At 35.8% G+C, this 23,639-nt stretch overlaps 1 pseudogene; it reads right to left on the reverse strand.

Annotated features, from left to right (window-relative positions):
* Positions 1–19,103: 19,103 nt before the first annotated feature.
* LOC105887397 lies at positions 19,104–20,250 on the reverse strand (annotated as a pseudogene).
* Positions 20,251–23,639: the final 3,389 nt, after the last annotated feature.

Raw genomic sequence — 23,639 nt, forward strand, 5'->3', positions numbered from 1 at the left:
TACAATGTTAGTTTACAGTAGAGTACAGTAATGTCCTAGGCCTTCACTTTGACTCACCACTCACTCACTGACTCACCCAGAGCTACTGACAGTCCGGCAAGCTCCAGTCACGGTAAGTGCCCATACAGGTGCACCATTTTATAACTTTCATACTGTATTTTTACTGTACCACTTTTATGCTTGGATATGCCACTTACCATTGCATTACAACTGTCTATTATGGCATGCTGTATAGGTTTGTAGCCTAGAAGCAATAGGCTCTACCATATGGCCTAGGTGTGTAATACACTGTATCACCTAGGTTTGTGAAGTACACCCTGTGGTGGCCACACAACTATGAAATTGCCCGAGGAGGTATTTCTCAGAATAGATTCCCACTGCTAAGTGACTCATGACAGTAATAGAAAGTATATCTCATCTTTTTTAGTGTTTTATTCTTTTAAAAACTTATGTAAGATTGATGCTATTTCCTCCTTAACAGTTTGATCAGTCTATTATAAGTGCAAAACATTAGTCCTAGAACTTTGTTTCTGGGATAGTTATAATTACAATTTAGAATTTCTTCAACAGTCTTAGTAACTATTTTTCCTAGTGAAGTTTACTTGGCATATAAATCACATGTTTAGAAATCGTAGTTTTAGGGTGAACATGGAAAATGAGATATTAATTTCAATGATGATGATGGTGAATAATTAGTTTCTGGATGATAGTGAATAATTAGTTTTTGTCTTAAGTGGAAGAAGAATATTTTGGTTCTCTAGACTTCCTTTACTCTCTTCTCCCTTTTTTAGTAAAGACAAAGAAAAATGTTAGAGAAAAAAAAATCATCAAAGTAAAGCGGATGAGACAAGGACTATGGGGATTTGCTGTTATACTTGTCTCCATTCTTTTTAGAACAAATTCTCATTCTATTGTCTACCTGCTGAATCAGAGTTTGATGTTCTCTGTGGGCATGGCAGAGAATGCCCACCTCCTCTCTGCCCACACATATCCTACTCTAAATTGTACCATGTCTCATCAGCTGTTCTGAAACATATGGCTTTCATTTTATAAAAATTTATGGGCTATTGGTTTTAACACGTACCCACATAAGTGAAAAACTCAAATCCATTCAAGGTGGGAGGCAGGGTAAGGTGGGAGGCAGGGGAATGAGGGAGGGGAAGTGGGAGGTTACAGTGTATGTGGCACATCTCTTGAGGGTGGGATGAAATTATAAGAGGAACTTTGCCTCACAAATGCAATCAGTGTAACCTAATTCTTTGTACCTTCAATAAGCCTGAAACAAAAAAAATTATTGGCAATTTTCACTAATTTTTATTTGGTGTTATTGAATTATTGCTTATTTTATTTGTTTAGTGATGTATCAAAAAGGCAATATGTGTTTCATATTTACCACTATGAATTGGTTATGTTCTAATATCTCTAATAGCAAAATACTTTTTAACTTACCAGTCAGGAATTAATCTTTATTTTGGATATTTTTCTTGTAAAAGTCAGGCTGCCTTGAAGAGTCAGACATCTGTCAAGTTTCTGAAATGTGTGAGGCACAGTGGATTGTACATCCAAATGGACTATAGACCTACATGCATGAGTTAAACGTTGACTTTTTAGAAAAACAAAGGGGAACATACTGATGCCTTGAAATCCTTACATTTCTTAATCTAAAAATAAAAAGTGCCAATCATAATAAAGATAATTTAATTTAATCTATATTTTATTAAATTAAAATTGTTCACAATTTTTAAAAACCCTTTGGTTTTTTTTTTTTTTTTTGAGACAGACTCTCACTTTATCGCCCTTAGTACAGTGCCCTGGCATCACAGCTCACAGCAACCTCCAACTCCTAGGCTTAGGTGATTCTCTTGCCTCAACCTCCTGAGTACCTGGGACTACAGGTGCCTGCCACAATGCCTGGCTATTTTTTGTTACAGTTTGGCCTGGGTGGGTTCAAACCCACCACCCTCGGTATATGGGGCCAGCGCCCTACCCACTGAGCCACAGGAGCTGCCCAAAACATTACTTTTTTAATTTCAAAATATTAAGGAGTACAAATGTTTCTGGTTACATAGATTGCTTTTGTAATGCTTGAGTTATGACTATAGGTGTGCCCATCATGCAAATACTGTTTACTACACCTGATAAGTAAACCCACTTCCAACCCACTTCCAACTGCTTGATGTCCATTGAGTTTTACTTCCCTGGTGCACATGTGTGCTCACCATTAGTTTCAATTTAATAATGAGTACATGTAGTGTTTGTTTTTCCTTTTTTGAGATATTTCACTTAGGATAATGATCTCCACTTCCATCTAACTTGTTGCAGATGAGTTACTAACTCATCCTTTTTATGGCTAAGTAGTACTCCATGGTGCATGCACACATTTTAATCTACTTGTAAATTGCAGGCACTTGGGTTGATTCAAACTCTTTACAACTATGAATTGTGCTGCCATAAATTTTTGAGTGCAGGTATCTTTTTGATAAAAGACTTATTTTCTTTTGGGTAGATACCGAGTAGCAAAATTATTGGAATAAATGGTAGGTCCACTTTTATTTCTTTGTGGAATCTCTATATTGTTTTCCATAGAGGTTGTACTAATTTGCAGTTATACCAATAGTTCCTCTCCCTCTGCATCCATACCAATATCTATTGTTCTTGGACTTTTTAATAAAAGCCATTTTAACCAGGGCAAGGCAGTATTGCATTGTGATTTTAACTTTAATTTTCATTGAGCTTTCTTGAGCTCTTTCTTTTCTATTCTTGGTTAGTCTAACAAGGAGTCTGTCAATTTTATTTATTTTTTCAAAGAACCAACTTTTTGTTTTGTTTGATCCTACATATTGATACCATGTGTATGCCTTTCATTTTTATGATGTTTCAATAAAAAGTTTTAAAATACTAACTTGTGAAAGGTAGGAAGAGAAAGAGATGATTAATGATAAAGTAAATTTGGTTTATATTAATAATTATTGAAATGTATGATGGGTACTTACGAGTTTATTTTACTATTCTTCCCATTTCTGAAAATTTATAATTTTCCAATAAAAAAGGTAAAAATAGGTTAAAAGTTATAAAAAGAAAGCAAATTGAAAAAAGAAAACTCCTTCTCAACTGAAGATATGTCTAGGCTTTAATATTACCACAAAATAACCTCTGGAAGTGCTAACATCTTTGAGCATGGGGTTCACTCATATATCTCAAGTGCCTAGAACAATACATAGCATATAGTCACTCAATAAATGCTTGCTGAATAAAATAATGATTGGATCTGAGGACCACCATAGAGTCAAAGAGGGAAAGCTGCTCTTTGTCCTATGAATGTTTGCTGAAAATGAACTGACAAAAGATAGGTTAACAGGAGAAAAAGGCCTCCCAATTTAACATGTATAGGGGAAAATCACAGGAGAGTCATTATTTCATAACCCAATCAGGTCAACATGCTTATATACCCTTTTCACAGTATAAACGTGGCAACATTGAAGGACAGTAAATGATTTTTAGGAATAATGATGGGCCCAATACTCAGACAATGATTAATCTTAATAAATTATTCTTTGGAAATTTAATGGGCCTGGAATTACCAACAATGGCTTGAGAGAAAATCTGTCCCAGTGGACATCCCTATATTTCCCTCCCTGAGATATAAACTTAGTTAATGAAAACATAGAAAAGGTATTGTTTTCTTTGTCATTTTTGACCCTTCTACAGATAAAGGAAAATACTTTTCCAGCATCTGCTGATCTCTGAAGGATTTTTACTCCAAATACACAGCATATTAAGGTGTCATATTTTGGGGTGATGGTCCTTGGACTTCTTCATCACAAGGTTGAAGTAATTACATAGTGGTAATAAGACATAAGAAAAGTCTCCAACTCTAATTTTAGAGGTTTTGGTTGTGTGTATCAGTGAAAAAAAGAATAAAATCTGATTTTTGTTTATTCTGGTTCAATATTCTTCTCTATAGAATTAGAAACAAATCACTGTCCTAGGAAAAACAAGAAATAAGTTCTCTTATATGCAAGTAATGTGTGTATATATGTATACATATGTATATGTAATGTGTGTGTATATATGTGTATATGTGTATATATATATTTCCCCCCCTTGAGGCAAATGGCTTTGCTTTACAATCTCATCTCATCCACTTGCTCATTTCATTGTACTTTCTCCTGTGACAAATGTGACCCCTCTTCTTCCAGGTAACCATGAGCATATTTTATTTAAAAATACCATGAGTAGCCAGTTCCAAGAGATAAAAGCATACTTGAATTTACATAATGCAGTTAACCATTGAACAACATGGGAGTTAAGGGGTAACCACTGTCCCCAAAGTTAAAAATCCATGTATAATTTCTATCCCTAAACATGTAATTTCTAATATCCTATTGTCTGTAAGCCTTAGTCAATTAATGCATAGTTTGTATATTGTACATATGGTATACTGTATTCTTACAATAATGTAAGTTAGAGAAAAGAAAACGTTATAAAGAAAATCATGGCCAGGCACCGTGGCTCATAGCCTATAATCCTAGCACTCTGGGAGGCCAAAGCTGGTGGATTGCTTGAGTTCAGGAGTTCAAGACCAGCCTGAGCAAAAGTGGAGACCACATCTATGCTAAAAATAGAAAACCTAGCTGGCATCATGGTGGAAACTTATAGTCACAGCTATTTGAGAAGCTGAGGCAAGAGGATGTCTTGAGTTCAAGAGACTGACATTGCTATGAGCTATGATGATGCCATGGCACTCTACTCAGGGTAACAGAATGAGACTCTTTCTCAAAAAAAAAAAATTATAAGAAGAGAAAGTACATTCACAGTACTATACTGTATCTATTACTATTGTAAGTTTATGTCATAATTTACAAGGTCAATCATCTGTCTAAAATGGCAGGCAACTGCAGCTGCTGACCTCAATCCAGGATAAATATCAAGCAATTCAACTTTCTCTTATAATCTCATGACTTTCCTCTGCTTCTTGGGAGCACTTTCAGTATCACTTATGGCCCTTAGTAGGGGTCCCATGGTGTCATTCAAGGGTTACAGTATTATACTCAACATGATGAAAAATACACAAGACTGTGAGAGATCATTTTTTACAGTGATACACAATTTGTTGGCGAGTCAAACTGCTTGTGTATAGATGATTAGTTCACATAGCATTTTAAGCAGACACTCAATGCTTGAGCTCACCACAATAGCAATAAGATGTGGATAAGAAATTATTATAGTACTACAGTATATACAACAGTTAATTTTAGGCAGTTATGATTTAATACTGCATTTTTATGTTTGTTTACATTTCTCTTGATCGTGAATGGTTCTGTGTGTTTATACATTTTGATAGATTTTAACTTTATATGACAGACATGTGTATTTTATGGTGGTAAATAATAAAATAGACTAGTATCTACATATATTTTGTGTATTCATTACATACTTAAATTTCCCCTAGTTTCGTCAATATTTCTAGGCTATGCATTTTGTTTGCAAGTTTTTTTAAATTGTTAAGTCCTCAGAAATGTTTCCAAAGTATTTATTGAAAAAAAACTATATATAAGTAGATGTATGCAATTCAAATTCATGTTGTGTAAGGGTCAACTATATTTCATTTTCTAAGATTGCCAGAATTAGCTCCAGGAAAATTTACATTATTTGGTGCTAAACCAATTTTGTCTAAATCTGTAACTTTTCAGACTTTCTATTTCTCACAGAACAAGTAGCCAATAAACTCATCTATTTTAAAATGTTAATAGTAAATAGTGAAAACGCATCAAATCCTCTGGGAAATATTTTTATAGTAGCTTTTGCATATTGAGATTTAAAACTATACTGACATTTCATATCAATTATAATGATCTATAAAGAAATTTGGTGTTGAGTGACCATGTCTTACCTCCTGTGTTATATGCCTTAGTTCATGTCACCCATAAATGTGAATAAAATACATCAACTGGTTGTGATCTTCATGCAAGTATTACTAGATATGTATGTAAGCCTAAATATAGTAATGCAACTACTATGTTCTCAAAGTTTCAGGTTTACATATTTAAGAATCATTGGGTGTAACAGATGTGACACTTATATAATCTTGACATCAATAATTATTTTATAAAACACGGTGGATTTGGACCCAACCTAATAACATTCCCTCTCCAAGTCAAGGTAATAAAGAAACATAACATCTCGTCATCTAAAATGAAATCTTACACTACAAAATATCTTTACCAGCTTTAAAATAAGAATAAATATGTTCAGATTATTAAACATAAAAGAAAAATTGGTTATGATTTAAATAAATACCTAAAGTTTGAAAATTTACTTTTTCAAAGAATCTATGCTCTCTTCATGTTTTCATATGACAGATGAGTTTACTTTGATAAAGACTCCACTTGGGTATGTTTTAAAGCAACATTTTGTATTGATTATAGGACATTTGGCTAACAGTAATTAGTAGTGGAATTTTACCCTCCATTTTATTTTATAGTAAAAGATTTGGGATCCTTCATAAAATGAAAAATCTGAGGCAATGACTTAAGGAGAGGATGACTTGAAGCTTGTTTTTCATATCCATAAGCCTTCCAGCCTTATCTGCTTCCAATCCACACTGAAATAGAGAGTGAGCATTCTAAAAATATAAATTTGATTAAATTATAATACTACTCAAACCCTGCATCGGCTCCCAAATTCAAGTGTGGCCTCCCAAATTCAAATTCAAGTTTTTCATAAGACTTCCCTGACTCTTGAATACCAGATTAATATCCCCACAAGGCTTCCATAGTATCAATATTTATAGTAATTATTGAGATAATCTTTTTTGCTACAACTGCCTGTTTATTTGTCTTTCTCCACCATTCCTCTAGAAACTTCCTATTTAAGATATAAGTTATCTTCTTTTTTTTTTTTGCAATCATGTGCAAAGTAATTATAGTCAGTACTCAATAAGTACTTGTTGAAATAAATGAATAAATTATGAGAAACAAAGTTATCCCTAGTTGAAAGCCTAAAAACTTAAGTCATAAAGAGTAAAAATGTAATTATATATTATTGCAAATGTTCATTCTCCTGAGGGCTTAAGAATTTCTTTATTTGCCTTCCAGGCAAACTTATGTTTCCAAGTTAAACTTGTAATATCCACTTCTCCAGTTCTCCCTTAAAATTTACACACTAACCTTTTAAATGTAATTTACCCATCCAGAGTAAACTTGCTATTAAACAACTTATATGGATAAATGAGTGCTTCTTAAAATTCTCCCTTATTGTTATAGAAACAATAAATATTTGCTCAACCTCAATTAGGTTAAAGAAAGATGAATGATCTATCAAATATTCTGACTTACTTTATTTTCCTATTCCATGTTGCAAGAATTGTTTGCCACCATTTGTCATTTTATTTTGATGTTTCCAGATGTTATATACAACTTGGACCTCTGACTAACAAATAATTTATAGTTGGGAATCTTTTTAGATGAAAAATCTCTCTGCTGTGTACAGCTAGCAGTGCCAATGATTATAAGCAGCCAATTCTGAATAAAAACAAACCACCACCTGAAAGTTCCTACCAAAGATGATGCAATGAATAGAAAATAACTCATACATCAATGGAGAACCTTGGAGCATCCACACGTTAAATGTATTGTGAGGAAAGAATTGTCTGTATGACTGTTATACGAAGTACACCTTTCTGACTAAATCAAGTCACATCAAGAAAACTATTAGTAAATATGCTTAAATTTGAAGACTCAGAGAAAATTGGAAAAACCTGCAGAAATTATCCAGCTGGACATCTATGTGGAACAGGGCTTGTTGGGACTTTTGTAAAAGTACTTCAGAGCATCCAAACAACTCTGTCCCAGGTCTTCCAGTAACTGTACTATCTTTTACATGATTATATAGGAATTTTTATGCAGGAACTAAAATTCTATTTTTTCTGTGGTAAGAAAGAAGGAAAGAAAGAAAATGAAGGAAAGACAGAGAAAAGGAAGGAAGGGAGGGAGGCCGGCAGGGAGGCAGGCAGGCAAGATCAGACCCTTGGAAGGCCTGTGGATCTTACTTAGGCTATATTAAATTTAGTATGCCTTCTAAACTATTTTTTTACTTGTCTAACAGCCTTTTATATCTTCTTTCCCCCCTTTTGTCTTTATGTAATAAAAGTCTGACTCCAATTTTGGCATTTAATAACAGCCTTCAAGGGCGGCGCCTGTGGCTCAGAGAAGTAGGGAGCTGGCCCCATTTGCCAGAGGTGGCGGATTCAAACCCAGCCCTGGCCAGGAATTGGAGAAAAAATAAATAAATAAATAAATAACAGCCATCAAGCCTCACACCTCCCTCTTCTCTTTGGCTTCATTTCTTAATGACATGATAAAAAAACGTGATGTGCTTTCCTGTGGTGCCATGTGAAGCACAGACTACACAAACGCCTGTCCCTGGGGCAGAACCCTCGCCCCAGTTATAACCCCCAACCACCATAGAAACCCCAAGCCAGTCTCCTTTCCAAACTCTTTTAAGGTATTTCAGACCTGTTTGGGAGGCCTGCTCTACTGCCACCAAGAATGCATTATTATGTAAATAAGAAACCTTTCTGTACTCTCTTGGTACATGTGTGATTTCATGAGTCTCAGCATCCAAACCAATATTTAAGTGAACACAGAACCTCATGTGTGTATGGAAATGGAAGTCAGAGCAATAGTACACCAGGAGACCGAGAATCTATAGAATGTACCTCAAATACTAGTGAGAAACAATCAGAATGAACTTCAAACACTTATAAAATGAACTGAAATTACTGAAGAAAGAAAACGTGCCACACAAATCCAAAACCAAATAAATGAATGCTATTTTATCACAAAATGATCTAAATAATAGTGAGGACTGTATAATATCCAGGGCTATGAATAAGTCTAGCTGTTCACAAGCAAAAGGGGAAGATGACCTGAAGCAGAAAGAATGTCCCAAATCTTCCAAAGTTATTCAAGTACAAGAAGATATTAGAATATAGATACAACTTACAATGGGATGGACACATTCCTAAAAAGTGATTTATGAATTATTGTAGTATTCTATTCTAACATGTTTTCATTGATTCCTAATATACAATAGAAAATATATTCTGTAGAAGGCAAAAAGTTCAATAATACACTGATTTAAAAAGATGAAGGAGGGGTTAATACTTTTCTCAAAATTATAACATTTTTAAAATTTAGCTACATTTGATCACATGTAAAATGCATAAATTTTAAGTCAACAGTTTGATGAGTTTTAACAAATGTTTACATCCACATAACCTATCATTATCAAAAAATAAAATATTTACGTCTTCAGATACTATCCCTATCCTAACCTTTTTCCAGGAAATCACAGATCTGTTTTTTTTTTATAAACACTAGAATTACTTTTACCTTTTATTGATACTCATATACTCATAAATGAAATTATACACACACTGTATGGAATCATCTTTTGTGTATGACTTATTTTGCTCATAGTTTTCAGATACATTCATTTTTGTTTTACTTCATCTTATTGCTGTGTAGTATTCCATTGTAATAATAAACAATAGCTTGATTATTCACTCCCTTCTGGTGGACATTTGTGTTGTGTCAAATTTTGCTTTCTATGAATGAATGAAGCTATTACAAACATTCATGTGCAAAGTTTTAATTGCAAGATCATAAAATTTTCCTCTTCCCTTTTCTTCCAAAAGTTTTATAGTTTTTGCTTGTACATTTCAGTTTATTGTCCATACAAATTTTAACTTTTCCTGCGGTAGAAGCTAGAGGTCAATATTCGTTATTTTCCTTTTAGAAATATTCTTGTTTCAACAACCTTTATAGAAATAAATACCCATTGTCCTCTTTCCTAATTGGTCACAGTCTTATTCTGTCATGGGACTAACTTGGCATCTTTTTAGAAAAACAAATGAACCTATATGGGTGGGGTTATTTGGGGGTTTTATTCTAGCCCAATTATCTTCATGCTTATTCTTACACAAATGCCATACAGTCTTGATCAGTGCAAATTTCTAAAACACCTCAAGTCAGAAAGCATAAGGCTTGTGTATTTTTTTCACACTGATTCAGGTATGCTTGTATTTCTATTTATAATTGTATTTCTAGATAAATTTTAAGAGCAATTTGAATGTCAACAAAAAACTTTCTAGTATTTTGACTAGCACTGTGCTGAATCTATAGATCAACTTGAAAAGACTAGCTATGTTAACAATATCAAATCTTCCAACTTATGAACATGGGATAACTTACCATTTACTTAAATATTTTTAAATTTTCCTCAGCGGTGTTTTGTAATTTTCAGTGTGGAGGTCTTAGATAATTTTCTTTACATTTTTTTCCTAAATATTTACTTTATGTGTTATTACAAACTGCTCAATTCACTTAATAGATCTTCTTGCTTCTTTGTAGGCAGGTTCAGATTTCCAACATAAACAATCAGAACATCTATAAATAGCAAAAATCTCCCCTCCTCCAATTTTGTCTTTATTTCTTATTACTACTTTTCTGTACTACTGACTACCAGCAGTACAACTTTGAATAAGAGAAATTAGAGAATGAGCATGTTGGCTCTTCCACATCTCAGGGAGGAAGGGTTCAATATTAACCATCAAGTACAACGTGAGCAGTAGGTTTCACACTTGTCCTTTATCAAGCTGAGGAAATTCCATACCATTCCTAGTTTGCTGAGAGCTTTTCTCATGGTTGGAAGAGTTTCGGAAAATCCTTTTTCTGTTTTTGTTGAATTGATGAAATGGTATGTCTTTTTTATTCTATTAATCTACTATATTGCATTGATTGATTCTTGATTTGATTATGAATATCAAAAACACTTTTGCCTCCTTGGGACTCCCTCGTGCTTCTAATTTATACAATGTGCTTTCTGACATTGCTATGTTAAAATCTTATTGAGGATTTTTGTACCTATGCTGATAAGGGATATTGATTTTATTAATAATGAAAAAAATAAATTGTTGGCTGGGACATATTTCTCTTTTAATATTTGTTTGGTAGCTCATAATGTGGTCCCCTATTGAGTTGGTCCTGTCAGTAACCTTAGACTCTAATGTCCTCAGCTCAGTGGAGGCCCCAGGTGCTTTGTACTCTAGCTGTCTCCCTGCAGAAAGAACCGGAGAACATAGGTTCCAGCTCACGAATTCTTTCCTAACTGATCACAATCCTACTCTGCCTACTGCCTACTGCCACAAAACTGCTGCCTCATATACTATCCCTCAATTGTATGGCTTTTATTAAGTAAGAAGGACAGTCCAATACCGGTTACTTTATCACCTTGTAAGGACCAGCACTAAAAGTCTATTAACTGAATTTGTTCTAAATCCTTGGATCATCATCTTCCATCAATTCCAATTTTCTCTAAAATCTATGAAAACTCATATTATTCTATGTACTCTTATCTCCTTAAATTGCTCATTTATAGAAATATTTCAAAGGTGAAAATTTGTATGTTGTTCTAATTTAAAACGAATCACAAGCCTATTTTATCAATTCTGAAGTTTAATGCTCTATCTTAAAACTCGTTAAAGTAGGAGCTGCACACTTTGCCCAGTCTAGATCCCCATGAGTGTAAACTTCCAGTCAAGAATCTTGGGAGCCTTCAAGGAGAAGTTAAAAAGGATTCTGCCCTGTCTTGGATCTCATTTATATTACATGAAAATAAATTTCTTTCCCTGGTTTCATTAGGCTTATCCATATAAGAAAATAAAATGTCATCTAATGAAAGTTTATATATACTATTTGTTACCAAGATTCCAAAATTTCTCACAGTATTATCAGCAAAAAATTAATCTTCAAATTTCCCTTCTAGCCAGGGATTTAATCTCAGCTGAATTTCAGATTCTATAGAAGTCTTAGCAGTGCCTGAGCAAATTGTATCTAAACCACTCTAGAATACTAGCTCAATGATTTATTCATAGAAGAGTTTTTATGTGTGTATGTTTGTGGTTTTTTCTTTAAAGATCTCTACTAACTAAAGAAATATGGGTAAGAATTATAAAAAGGGCCTTATATAGTTAGGCAGTTGAATTTTTTTAAAGGAAATATAGCTTTCATCAAAAGATAGCTTTGCTTAAAAAAAAAAAAAACAGAAAAGAGAGAGGTTCTGCCTGAAATGTGTTAGCAATAGCGACCTGACCTTCCAACAATCTCTGAGCAGGAGAGGTTATTATGCAAATTGATGTGTCCAGCTGTTGTTCTTTTTCCATGGTGGATAAAATAAAAGAAAATAGGCTCAAATTGCAGCATGGGGGACGTAGGTTTGGCAGCTCTGCAAATGGCCCTTGGCCTACTAGCCAGAGGAAAGTGACAATTGATTGCAGGAGGGAATTAAGGAATACTGATTTCAGTACTGATTTACGGTTGTCACCACCCCCAGTCAGAACACAGACCATTCTGTGTGAAATGGTTAGGATACTGTGTTCAGTTTAATGTGCCATGCAGAACTTTTATGCAAAGTAAAGTATACAGAGAAAATTATATAGATTTTATTAAAATTTAGATGTATATTCTAAAAACTAGAAAGTCCTCCACATGTCCCTGATTCAATGAAAAAAATTGTTTTGGTGGAATGGTTTTACTCACAAGTAAGTCAGCAATTACAGTAGATATGTCTTATTTGTACACAGGAATTTTGTCTTTTCAATAATTTTTTTTTTACGTATATTGTCTTTCTTGTATATTCATTCTAAAAGCAATGAATTGGGTCCATGAGAAATGCTTGATTTGGCCGTGGGTAGTGGCAGGTCTTGGATACTATTTCAGCACCAGCCTTCTCTTGTTCAGTCTGATGATCTTTCCCCTGAAGCTCCTGATATTATCTCATTAATGTGCTGATGTTACGCTCAGAAGTTCCCCTGGAGAAAACCAATGTGCTTGACTAGAAAAGCTAATCACAGCCCTTGTCGCAACTTCAGATCTTTCTAGAAATTCTACTCAGGAACTTGAGGCTAGAAATATTGAGAAAATAAGACAGCTGCAGATTCTGGTAGAAATCTTTGGATTTCACCACAACCTGGAGTCAAGAAGCAGCAGAAATTATGAATATTCAGAATAAGACATCCAAAAGAGAAATAATCTCCTATTAGAAAGTGAGAAAAGCAGATGGTAGTTGAATATCCAGGAGAAAAAATTAGAGAGAAAAAAACGAGGCAAATACATGTGTAACAAAGCAAGTTTTAAACACAGACCACTAAGAGGAGAGGACCTCTGTCCTTTTGCTCTGGAGGTTCCTTTCATGGCTTTGATTCTAAATGTTTTCCCAGGGAACATTCCCTGGGGAAGATTTCATGATTCCTATTCTTTTTTTTTAATCCATTTTTTAAAATCCATTTATTTATTATATAAATGTTTTGCCTTTACATAATCATTTTTAAAGATGAAATAAACTGCATTATATATAAATGTTTATTACTAGAAGACTTTGCTCTCACAAAAATCTTGATTAACAGTAATATTAATATTTTAAAATAGAGACATATCATTGAATATATATTTTTTTAATTTCAGATTAATATATGGTTACAAATGATTCCCATTCTCCCTAAAAGCAGGCTCCATTGTATGCGCTTGGCCTTGTGCTTTTTCTGAAGCTGCTGTTGGCATGATCCTGGCTGCTTGAGTGTGTATATCTTGCCACTGTCCCTACTACCTCCCAATAATTTGAAGTTTCTTGTACATTATTGGCCCTTTCCTATCAAGAGACCTCAAATACATCTTTTGTATTAAACTAGATGGAAGTGGAACATATTATTCTCAGTAAAGCCTCACAAGAATGGAGAAGCAAGAATCCTATGTACTCAATTCTCATATGAGGACAATTGATGACCTAGCACACGGTGGGTGACGGGGAAAGGGAGGTGCAAGGAGAGGGAAAAGAGGGATGGGGGTGGGGTCACAGGGTGTGACACACCTCTTGGGGACAGGACACAATTATAGGAGGGACTTTACCTAACAAATGCAATCAGTGTAACCTGGCTTTTTATACCTCAATGAATCCCCAACAATTAAAAAAAAAGAGAGAGAGAGATCGAAAATAAATGGTATCACATAGCACTGACACTAATGACTGATAAATAGTTAATGCTGATAAATGAGAACAGAAATCCTTGGGGAACAGAGTGAAAAGCAACACTAAAATTGTTAACTCTCAATTCAGTTAGTAAGGTATTTAGAGGCATACATATGGTTATGAAGGAAATATTAAGTATCTGAGATGAGAAAATGAGCAGATGATTTCCTTACATATGTTTTATAGATTTGAAAATCTACAGCAATTATTTATGGTCTGTGTTGCAAGATGTAATCTTTTTTTTCTTTTTTTTTTTTTTTCAGTTTTTGGCCGGGGCTGGGTTTGAACCCACCACCTCCGGCATATGGGGCCAGTGCCCTACTCTTTTGAGCCACAGGTGCCGCCCCAAGATGTAATCTTTATTTAGTTTTAAGATACTTTATCTTTTAATTCCTGGATCACTAGAGTAAAAGTACTTTGAGGTAAAGATGATGTTTTACCCTCTTTATGTATTGCCCAATACTGCCTAGACCATGCATTTCCTTTAACTTACAACAGTATCCTTGGAAAACTCACTGATCAGATAAAAGAAGGTTACTTTTACTGGATATTATCATGTTACAGGCACATCTTACTGGGGGCTTCATATTCCCTGGCATTTGGTTTAGTATTCATAAAACCCTTATTAATTCTGTGTTACTATATGTGAGAAGACAGTATCTCTGAATGACAAGTGACATGCTGACATCATAGTGTGTACCTGGTAGAAGTAGAATCTGAAATCAACAGGTAGCAATCTGATTTATTAGCCATTGATATTTTTACCACCCAACACAGCTCCCATCAATCCATTTGCTCATACAACATAAGTGTATAAAGAGATGAAGTGGCTGGTACCAGTAATCCTAGCACTCTGAGAGGCCAAGACTGGAGGATTGCCTAAGCTCATGAGTTTGAGACCAGCCTAAGCAAGAGCAAGACCTCCTCTCTACTAAAAATAGAAAAACAAGTGGGCATCAAGGCAGGTACCTGTAGTCTGAGCTGCTCAGAAAGTTGAAGCAAGAGAATTGCTTTATGCCCAATACTTTGAAGTTGCTGTGAGCTATGATGATGTCACAGCACTCTCCCCAGGGCAACACAGAGTGAAACTCTGCTAGGAAAAAGAGAGAGAGAGAGAGATGACTCTGTGTCAGGTACCAGACTAGGAACTGGGACATCAAACAACTACAGCAACAAAAAAAAAGAATTCCTGCCCTTACATACCTTCTACTCTGAGTCTGGATTTTTATGGTTCATAGACCTTCCCCAAAGCAATGATCTTTATTTGTTTCTTAACCTTCATAATGCACATATGATGCGATGTCCAAAGTGCAACGCTGTCATTTGTATACGAAAAATTAAATAGTGTGTCCTCCAGTTTCTTAAAACACCCATGTGCTTCCCACTCAGCAAAGAGCTCCCTTCCCAGAGTTAAGGAACAGGTTTCTCTCTGAAGTCAGTGAAGGCAAATATATGTCCACAAGGCCCATATTATAAATAATTTTTTTAGAGGATTCTATACTCTTCGTAAACAAATCCTATTCTTTCCAGACCACATTTTGAAACTAATATTCATTGACCAAACCATGGATTAGATTATGTGATTTTATTTGGAAACAGTGTTGGTGCAAATGTAATCAGTTGAGATGAGGTCCTGTCACAGTAGCGTGGGCACCTACACCTATGTGAGTGCTGTCTTCACAGTAAGAGGGAAATTTGGACACAAAGACCAACAGAGGGAAGACGATGAGGAGATGATGTTTTGAAGGAAATGTTAAGTATCAGAGATGAGGAAATGAGCAGATGATTTCCCTACATCTGTTTTATTCATTTGAAATCCTCGGGCAATTATCTGTGGTCAGTGTTGTGAAGAAACACAGGAAGACCATCACAAGTTGACAAAGCAGTGATTGAAGTGTTGCATCTGCAAGTCAGGGAATACCAGAAACTAGAAGAGGCAAGCAAGGATTCTCTTCTATGAGTTTCAGGTTTCAGAGGGAACCTGACCTGCTGACATTTTGAGTCCAGGCTTCTGGCCTCCAGAATTTTGAGACAAAAAATTTCTGTTGTTTTAAGCCACCCAGAGTTTAATAATTTGTTACATGTCCTCAAAACTAATACATCTTCCTACCTCTTTCACTTTTTCTCCTCTCCTCTCCTCTCCTCCCTCTCATGCCTTTTTCCCTTCTTTCTTCTCTTAATCTTCCTCTGCTTCTTCTTGTCCTTTCTATCACTTCTTAGTCACCTTCTAATATAGATCCTGCTGGCAAGAATTAAAAAAAAAACAAAAAAACTTTAGTCACTATTTCTTCCAACTTGATTGAATTTCCAGGTCTGACACCTTCTTAGCTATTGCCTTGCAGAAGCCGCTGTTTGAGTTTTTTAATAAAGATCCCTTCTTATTTATGAATGTCAAAGAAAGCTTAAATAGTTCAGAAACTCTCTTGCAGTCTATGGTATTACGAATCTCATGAACTGATAGAAAAATCTTGGAGCAAATTTGCTGCTCAGTGCAAAGATGCTGAAGCATCTGTTTCATTGGTCCTTTGGCATCTTTATGTCTTTGAGGACATGCAATCTCCTTTCTAAAGAGAATTATTACAGCACACTGCAAACAATTAGCAAGTCCCGGAACATGTGAACATGTGGACGCTTACCAATCCCAGGTAGACGGGGCATTTTCTTCCAGTTCTCAGTGTCACAACTAATCATGTTTTGCCTCTCACAGAAGCACTGGGCCACTTCAGGAAGCAATTTTCTACTCCAGATAATCACACTGCCCTGCTGGCTATGCAAATAATCCAATATAGAACATCTTTCCTGAAAACCTTTTCTCAAGGAAATGTTATTTTAAGACTTGATTTTGTGCAACTAAAAAGGAACACTTGTCACTGCCTATATCCTTCTCTAAACACTTCAGCTTGCAAAGTTTTCTTCATTACTTTGCCCTTTCATGTCAGGAACAAAAAGAGAATACGAAAAGGCACAGAAGGATTGGGGAGACCTCGCTCTTATTTTAGGTCAATGTGGTTTTAAATGTATAATATACATTTCGAGACAAGAACAAATTAATATTTTTAAATGGATACGTTCTTTATTTAACAAATAATTGTGAAGTGTTTTATTATATCACTCCTAAGAACTATATAAGAGAGACAGAGCTAAAAACTATAGTCCATTGTCTTAAAGTGTTTTGAGTCTAGTAGACGAAGTATACATGTATACAGATGGACCATCTCTGTGCACAGGAGATGCAGGGCAGTCTGGGCAAAATGTGAAGGCTCTGAAGTCAGATTTTCTATGTTGAAATCCTGGTTCAGACTTCTGCTAATTTCTAATCTTAAGAAAGTTATTTAAACATTCTAAGCTTCTGTATTCTCACTGCTAACTAAGTTCCCAAGTTATAGGGCTACTTTGAGGGTATTAAAAGTTAAAAATTGAAAATTAGCATAGTTTCAGATCCCTTGGGACCTCTTAGAAATAACGAGCTTTTATTCTATAATGGGAAAAGAAGTTGGGCAGAGAGACTAAACAAAACAGCCTGTCACAATGGGGATATTGGTGTGGAATGTCAAGAATCTGGAAGCTATTCAATTTTGGCTGTGTTGAGTAGCTACACAAATCTGTTTAATTCTCTCCTCAGAGACCAATTCATAACAACCAAAAGAGGAAGAAAAAAATAAAAAATAAAAAATGCAGGGTGAATGAAACAATGACTTAAAAAGAGGCAGTGACATTTTACCACCTGCCCTCTCCCCTTCTCTTGAGGTATCAGCGGCTGCTCCGAGGAGAACACTGTGTCATACATAGCAATTACTTGGATGATTTCCTGCAGAGAGTTGTTATTTTTCTGTTGACAAAGCATGTTGAATTGATCATTTGGCATTACATCATATTCAATTTACTGTCTCATAACACTTTATTTGTTTTATGTAAGGAGTTGTGCCAGAGGGCCCTGATGATGTTGAAAATGCATCACTTCGGTCGCTCACCTCTGCTGCTAATGTTTTTGCTGCCAGCTTTTTAAACTTGAATTAATTCTGTTGACTTAGCTCTACAGAAGGGGTAGAAAATCTACTCCAAAACACAGAGAAAAGTTGGAAGCTGAGGTGTGCAAGAACTTACTTTGTTGGAAGTTGTGCTACCTGACTTGACCATTTGTGATACCAGATTTTGAACATTTGTGACACCAGGTTTTTAAAGAATAAACTTTCTATTTTAGAACAATTTTAGATTAAGAGAAAAGTTGTAAAAGTAGTTTAGTGAGATGCCATATATCTAACACTCAGTTTCTCCCATTGTAGCATGTTCATTACGCATGGCACATTATGGCAGCTAATGAACTTGATGCATTTTTATTAACAGAAGTCCACATGTTTTTCAGATTTCCTTATTGTTTTCCTAATGTCCTTTTATGCATTTGAGGCTGTCTTCTAGGATACATATTACATTTAGTCATCATGTTTCCTGAAGCTCCTCTTGATAGGGATGGTTTCTTATACTTTCCTTGTTTATAATAACCTTGTCATTTTTTTTAGAGTACTGGTTAGGAATTTTATAGATTATTCCTAATTTTTAAAATATTTTTTTCTCAACATCCAGCCTTCAGGACCAGAGACCCAGACATCAGTGGCTTCCTGAGCAGTGATGATAACCTACTCTTTCACTGTCTTCTCCAGCTGCTTCTCTATCCAAAACTGCTTCTGATCGTGTAGCACCTGATAGAACTGAAGCTTGCCTAGTTTTAGCCGGAGGCTAAACAATGACAAGGCAGGCTCCTTACACATGTAGGCTTTGCCACAGGATAGAATCAGTTTATTGCCCAGGAAGCGGCGATGAAGGATCACTTCTTTCTCAAATGTACATGGGTCCAAGTACTTTTTCAAGTTGATCCAGATATAGAGGCCAGGACCACGATAGAGAAAGGGGATCTCCAACTCCTTCAGCTTGTTAGCGACACACCTGTGAGCATTCGGAGCCGGCAGTGATTGGTGGGCAGGTACACTCTGTCCATCTATTCTCTGTCATGGAGAATGTCAACACAATCTTCTCACTGTACCTGTTGCCTGATGTTTCATTGAACTGAGCTTATTAAGAAGTGTAATACTGGTGAAAACTTATGGAATACAAAATGGTATTGTCCAGGGTATGCCTCTGTAAATACCTCACTAACTAAAGGACAAGTGATACACCAACACCACGTTCTTCATGTTTAGTGTTTGGGTTTTTACTGTGATATGGCTGAAGCCAGCAAATGTAGCCCAGACGTGTTGCACCACACCAAAACTTGTAGCCAAACTGAATGGGCTTTCCTCTAATAAATTCACCTGTGATGACCAAAACAAGGACCTATGCATGCATTCATCAAAGCTGAAATATGTTTCATCTGGAACAAATTTCATACATGTCATAATAAGTGTGCTTACAAGAGGTCACAACTTGGAGAACTTGTCCATTGGCCCAAAATACTCATTGTCAGCAACATGCAAATGAGAAAATATAGTTTCAAAGTGGTCACGTCTCATGGCACCACTAATGAGTACATTAAGCACATCTGTTCTTTGTTTCCAGAACATATGCCTTCTATGACATGAGACACAACCACTCAGAAGAATCATTCCCAGAAAACAATTAAATCGGGAGCTAGTCAAGCCAAGATTTACACCCTTCCTTGCAGCAAATAAGGCAGAGTACTTGAACTGCTTGTATCTGAGTTCACTGACCTCGTCAGGAAGAAAAAGTTCAAGAATTTCTGTGGGCGTTTTCATTTCAATGAAGAAACCATTTGGTGGTTCTGCAGCTCTACCTGCTATGTACCGGCTGTGCAATTAGGTCAGCATTTTTCCATTTGTGAACATTTTGCGTCTTTTCCTTTGATGGAGGAGGTTGCTGCACAGTAGACATAGACTGAACTGCATCATCAAGAGAGTCATCTTCGAGTGTGTATAAGGGATCACCTGAGTCAGACGCAGCATCACAGCCATCTTGAATAAGATATGCAGGTGCGCACAACAAAGAGACTGGCAGACTATGTACTGTTCCCCCTTCTTCATCTCCTGAGTCCTCATGACAAACAGGTGCTACAGCCTTTTCAGGTGGTGGTATCACTGTAGCACTTGCTTCTATGCTATCATCTGTCTCTATGAAGTCACTTATTTCATGTAAATTTAGGCTTCAAGGCATCTGGGGACTTGTAAAATGATTTCAACTAAAAAAAGAGAAAAAGATACTTTTAGTCCTTGGGGTAGGGGTTTTGCCCAGTGTAATGGAATGTGCAAAATGTCAAACCTGTAACTAATACAACAATAATAACTTCGGCATTTTATTTTTACAGCCCAATAGCATAACTAGTGGGGAAATAATAGGAAGTAATACTATATAAGATGTAATGCAATAAAGTTGTATTTACCTATCAATGGTTTTTTAAAAAAAAATTTGAAAATTCACCTCACTTTTTGACAAGTTCCCAGCATTCCAGGAACTGTAGCAGTGACTAACTCTGTGCACCAAGTGATAACTTGGACCCTCAGGAGAGAGACATGTACAAAAAATCACATCTCTGCAATGACCTTGAGCAGTAGGATATAAATAACTCCTATGCCACTACCATTCCAATAATAGAATATGAGGCATAAGTAAAAACTGAGATCTGGCTGTTGGGTGTACTCGGTGCTCTGGGAATGGCATTGCTTCTCATACCAACTTTTTGCCGTTTGCTCTTCCTCATAATTCCCTAGGATCCTACAGACCTTAGACTGCCCAGGACCCCCTCCTGTAGTGGCTCTGTAACAGCTTACCACAGGGCAGCAGGGCCAAACCATCTGTTTACCGCTGCCCCTACCAAAACTTACTGTGTCCTGTTCCTTTACTGCTCTTGCAATCAGGTTCCTAAGATAATTAGTTATCTGAACCTTGCACAGAATCTTACAGTTGATTTTAAATAAATGTTTGTTACATTGAATTGAATCTTATAATCTAATTCCCATTAAGTTGTCAAAAACTGATAATGAATTAGTGTCAGTACCCTCACAAGATAATTGAATTTTTGATAGAGAATTTCTGAAGACACAGCTGTACTCTGCAGAAATGACACTGAAAGGTGGCAGCTGCTTAGGAAGATGTATGCAAGCAGGTATACCTCAACTTAATGGGTTCTGACCGCATTATGAACAACTTACAAAAAATAGACAATATCACAACATCAAGTATAATTAGAATAAACACTGGGGAAGTTTTGTGTGTGTCTGTATGTGTGTGCACATGAGGACTAAATTATAATAATGTACAACATCATCTCAGTTTGCAATGTATAAGAGCCTATTTTTCCATCATTTTATATAGGGATACAGAAGATATTAGAAATCACAAGGATTTCTATGCTCAGTCCTAATTTAGCAAAGCAAATAATTTTAGCTATGTTTCTTTTATCATTTATTTAAAAATGTTTCACTGGTCAGCGGCTGGTCTTACTGGCCATTTGGCTATGTTGTGGGCCACTCTATGGATATGGAAAGATATAATCCAGACATAAGAAGAACCACATTGTTTCCTTTTACTCCCAAATTTATTAACTTCATTAAGTAGAATTTCCATTCATGTGTACAGCCAGATAAATTACAAAACAGTTCAGGCTAGAGGTGCTACTTTATTCATAATATTAGCTCTGCCTGTGTAGCTTTAGCAAACAACCTTAGTTGACTCATTTGTAAAATGGAACTAAAAATAGTATTGGCTGGTAGGGTTGTTGTGATAGTTAGGAACATATATTTTGGTATACATTCAATAAATTGTCAGTAAGTCTGTTAGTAGTTTGCAAACTATATATCACAACTTCTGAGTGGATTGTGTAATCAATTTAATGAGCTACCTGCAATATTAAAAAATAAAATACATTAACATAGCATGACAGAGTATATATAAGCAAAGTAAGTTTGATATCCAAAGCTTTGTTTTGTCTGTGTATGTGGAAATGTATATGTGTGTGTGTGGTACTAATTTACTAATATTAGGCAAAATGTATTTCTTATTGATGATCATTATCAGTAATATTTGAGATGTGAGACAGATGCTTCTTCCAGTAACTAAATTAACCCTTCCCACCTTTCCGTTTTAAGCTCAATTGTCCCTTGTCCATCTTTTGGACAAGATTCCTTTACCTGTCAGTCTGGGTTAAAGATTCCCTCACATCATAAACACCTAAAATTGAACCAGTTAACAAAGATACTATTTTACATATGTTTACGTTATTGTTTAGTTAATAGCTACATCTCTTTATACTGAAAGTTTGCTGAATGTCATGACTGGTTCTTTTTGCTCACACTCGTATCCTCCACATCTAGTGTGGCACCTGGCACGTGGTAGATGTCTATTAAATATTAAATTAATGAATGTGTCCCCCTCCCCCCCAGCATCTTCCCCCGTATATTCAACCCTTAAGTCCTATAAATTCTTCTGCTTAATATCTCTCAGGTTTATCCCCTTCACTGCATTATTTAGGGATCTTAATTCTTCTTGCCTAAGTTTCAGTAATATTATTCTAACTAGCTCCTTATCTATGCCCTGCTGCTTTTCCTCCCACTGAATCCAATTAATTTTCTCCCTAAGTGATTTTTCACTAAAATAAAAATCTGATCATGCCACCCCTCTGCTTTGTATCTTTCAATGGCATCTAATTGCCCTTAGGAAGAAGTTCAAACACCTGATTATGCAAGGGGTACAGACATTTATAGTCACAAATGCCATTGTACACATGTTTAACCTTATTTTCTTATAATTTGATTTAATTTTTGATTTTAAACTACATCTATCTGATTCAGAATCAATTTAATCACTTTCAGGTAAACTCAGTCCGACTTAAAGCTTTCTCAGTTAATTCATGTTCGTATTTCAGTGACATAAAGGATTATAACCCTCGCCTTTTTAATGTGTGTATTAAATTGCTTTCCTTCTACTTTTGCAAACATAAAAGTTGAGTCTAACCTTTGGGAGATTACGTGAAGATGACAGCACTGCCTCAGCCAGTTGCCCCCACCAGTTGTTAGGAGGGTGAACTTCTGCTTCTTGGTCTGTCTGCTGCAGATGCAGACTGGCCTTCTGGTTCTAGGTGTGCTCTCTGATTCTGGGCAGGACGTGAACAAATCCATTTGAGGCAACTTGGACAGCCCAGGGATGTGACTTAGCTCATCAGCTTTCCACGCTATTCCAATTTCTAGAGGGAATTGTCTATTTCATGGACTTCTAAAGAGTGACCCCTTTTGGCCACATTAATATTCCAAATCAGTCCCTGTAAATGTGCTCTGTGTCCTCTCTGTTTCTCTCTGCATCTCTCTCTCTCCCCTCTCCACCTCCCCTGCTTACCTGTTAAATATGACACCTAGTTCAGCACCTATGGGAATGGCCTTTTAGAAACTGAAGCCTACAAATGGACTACACCTTTTAGAAACTGAAGCCTACAAATGGGCTCACACTCTTCCCAAAAAAAACTTTCCTCAGGCATTTGACTATCAAAGGAACAGGCAGTTTATCTGAAGCACTGCTTTTTCCTTTTTTCAAATTCAAGGCCTCAAAGACAG

This window comes from Otolemur garnettii, unplaced genomic scaffold, assembly GCF_000181295.1.
Source record: "Otolemur garnettii isolate 467f Iridium unplaced genomic scaffold, OtoGar3 scaffold00080, whole genome shotgun sequence".
NCBI classification, from domain to species: Eukaryota; Metazoa; Chordata; class Mammalia; order Primates; family Galagidae; genus Otolemur; species Otolemur garnettii.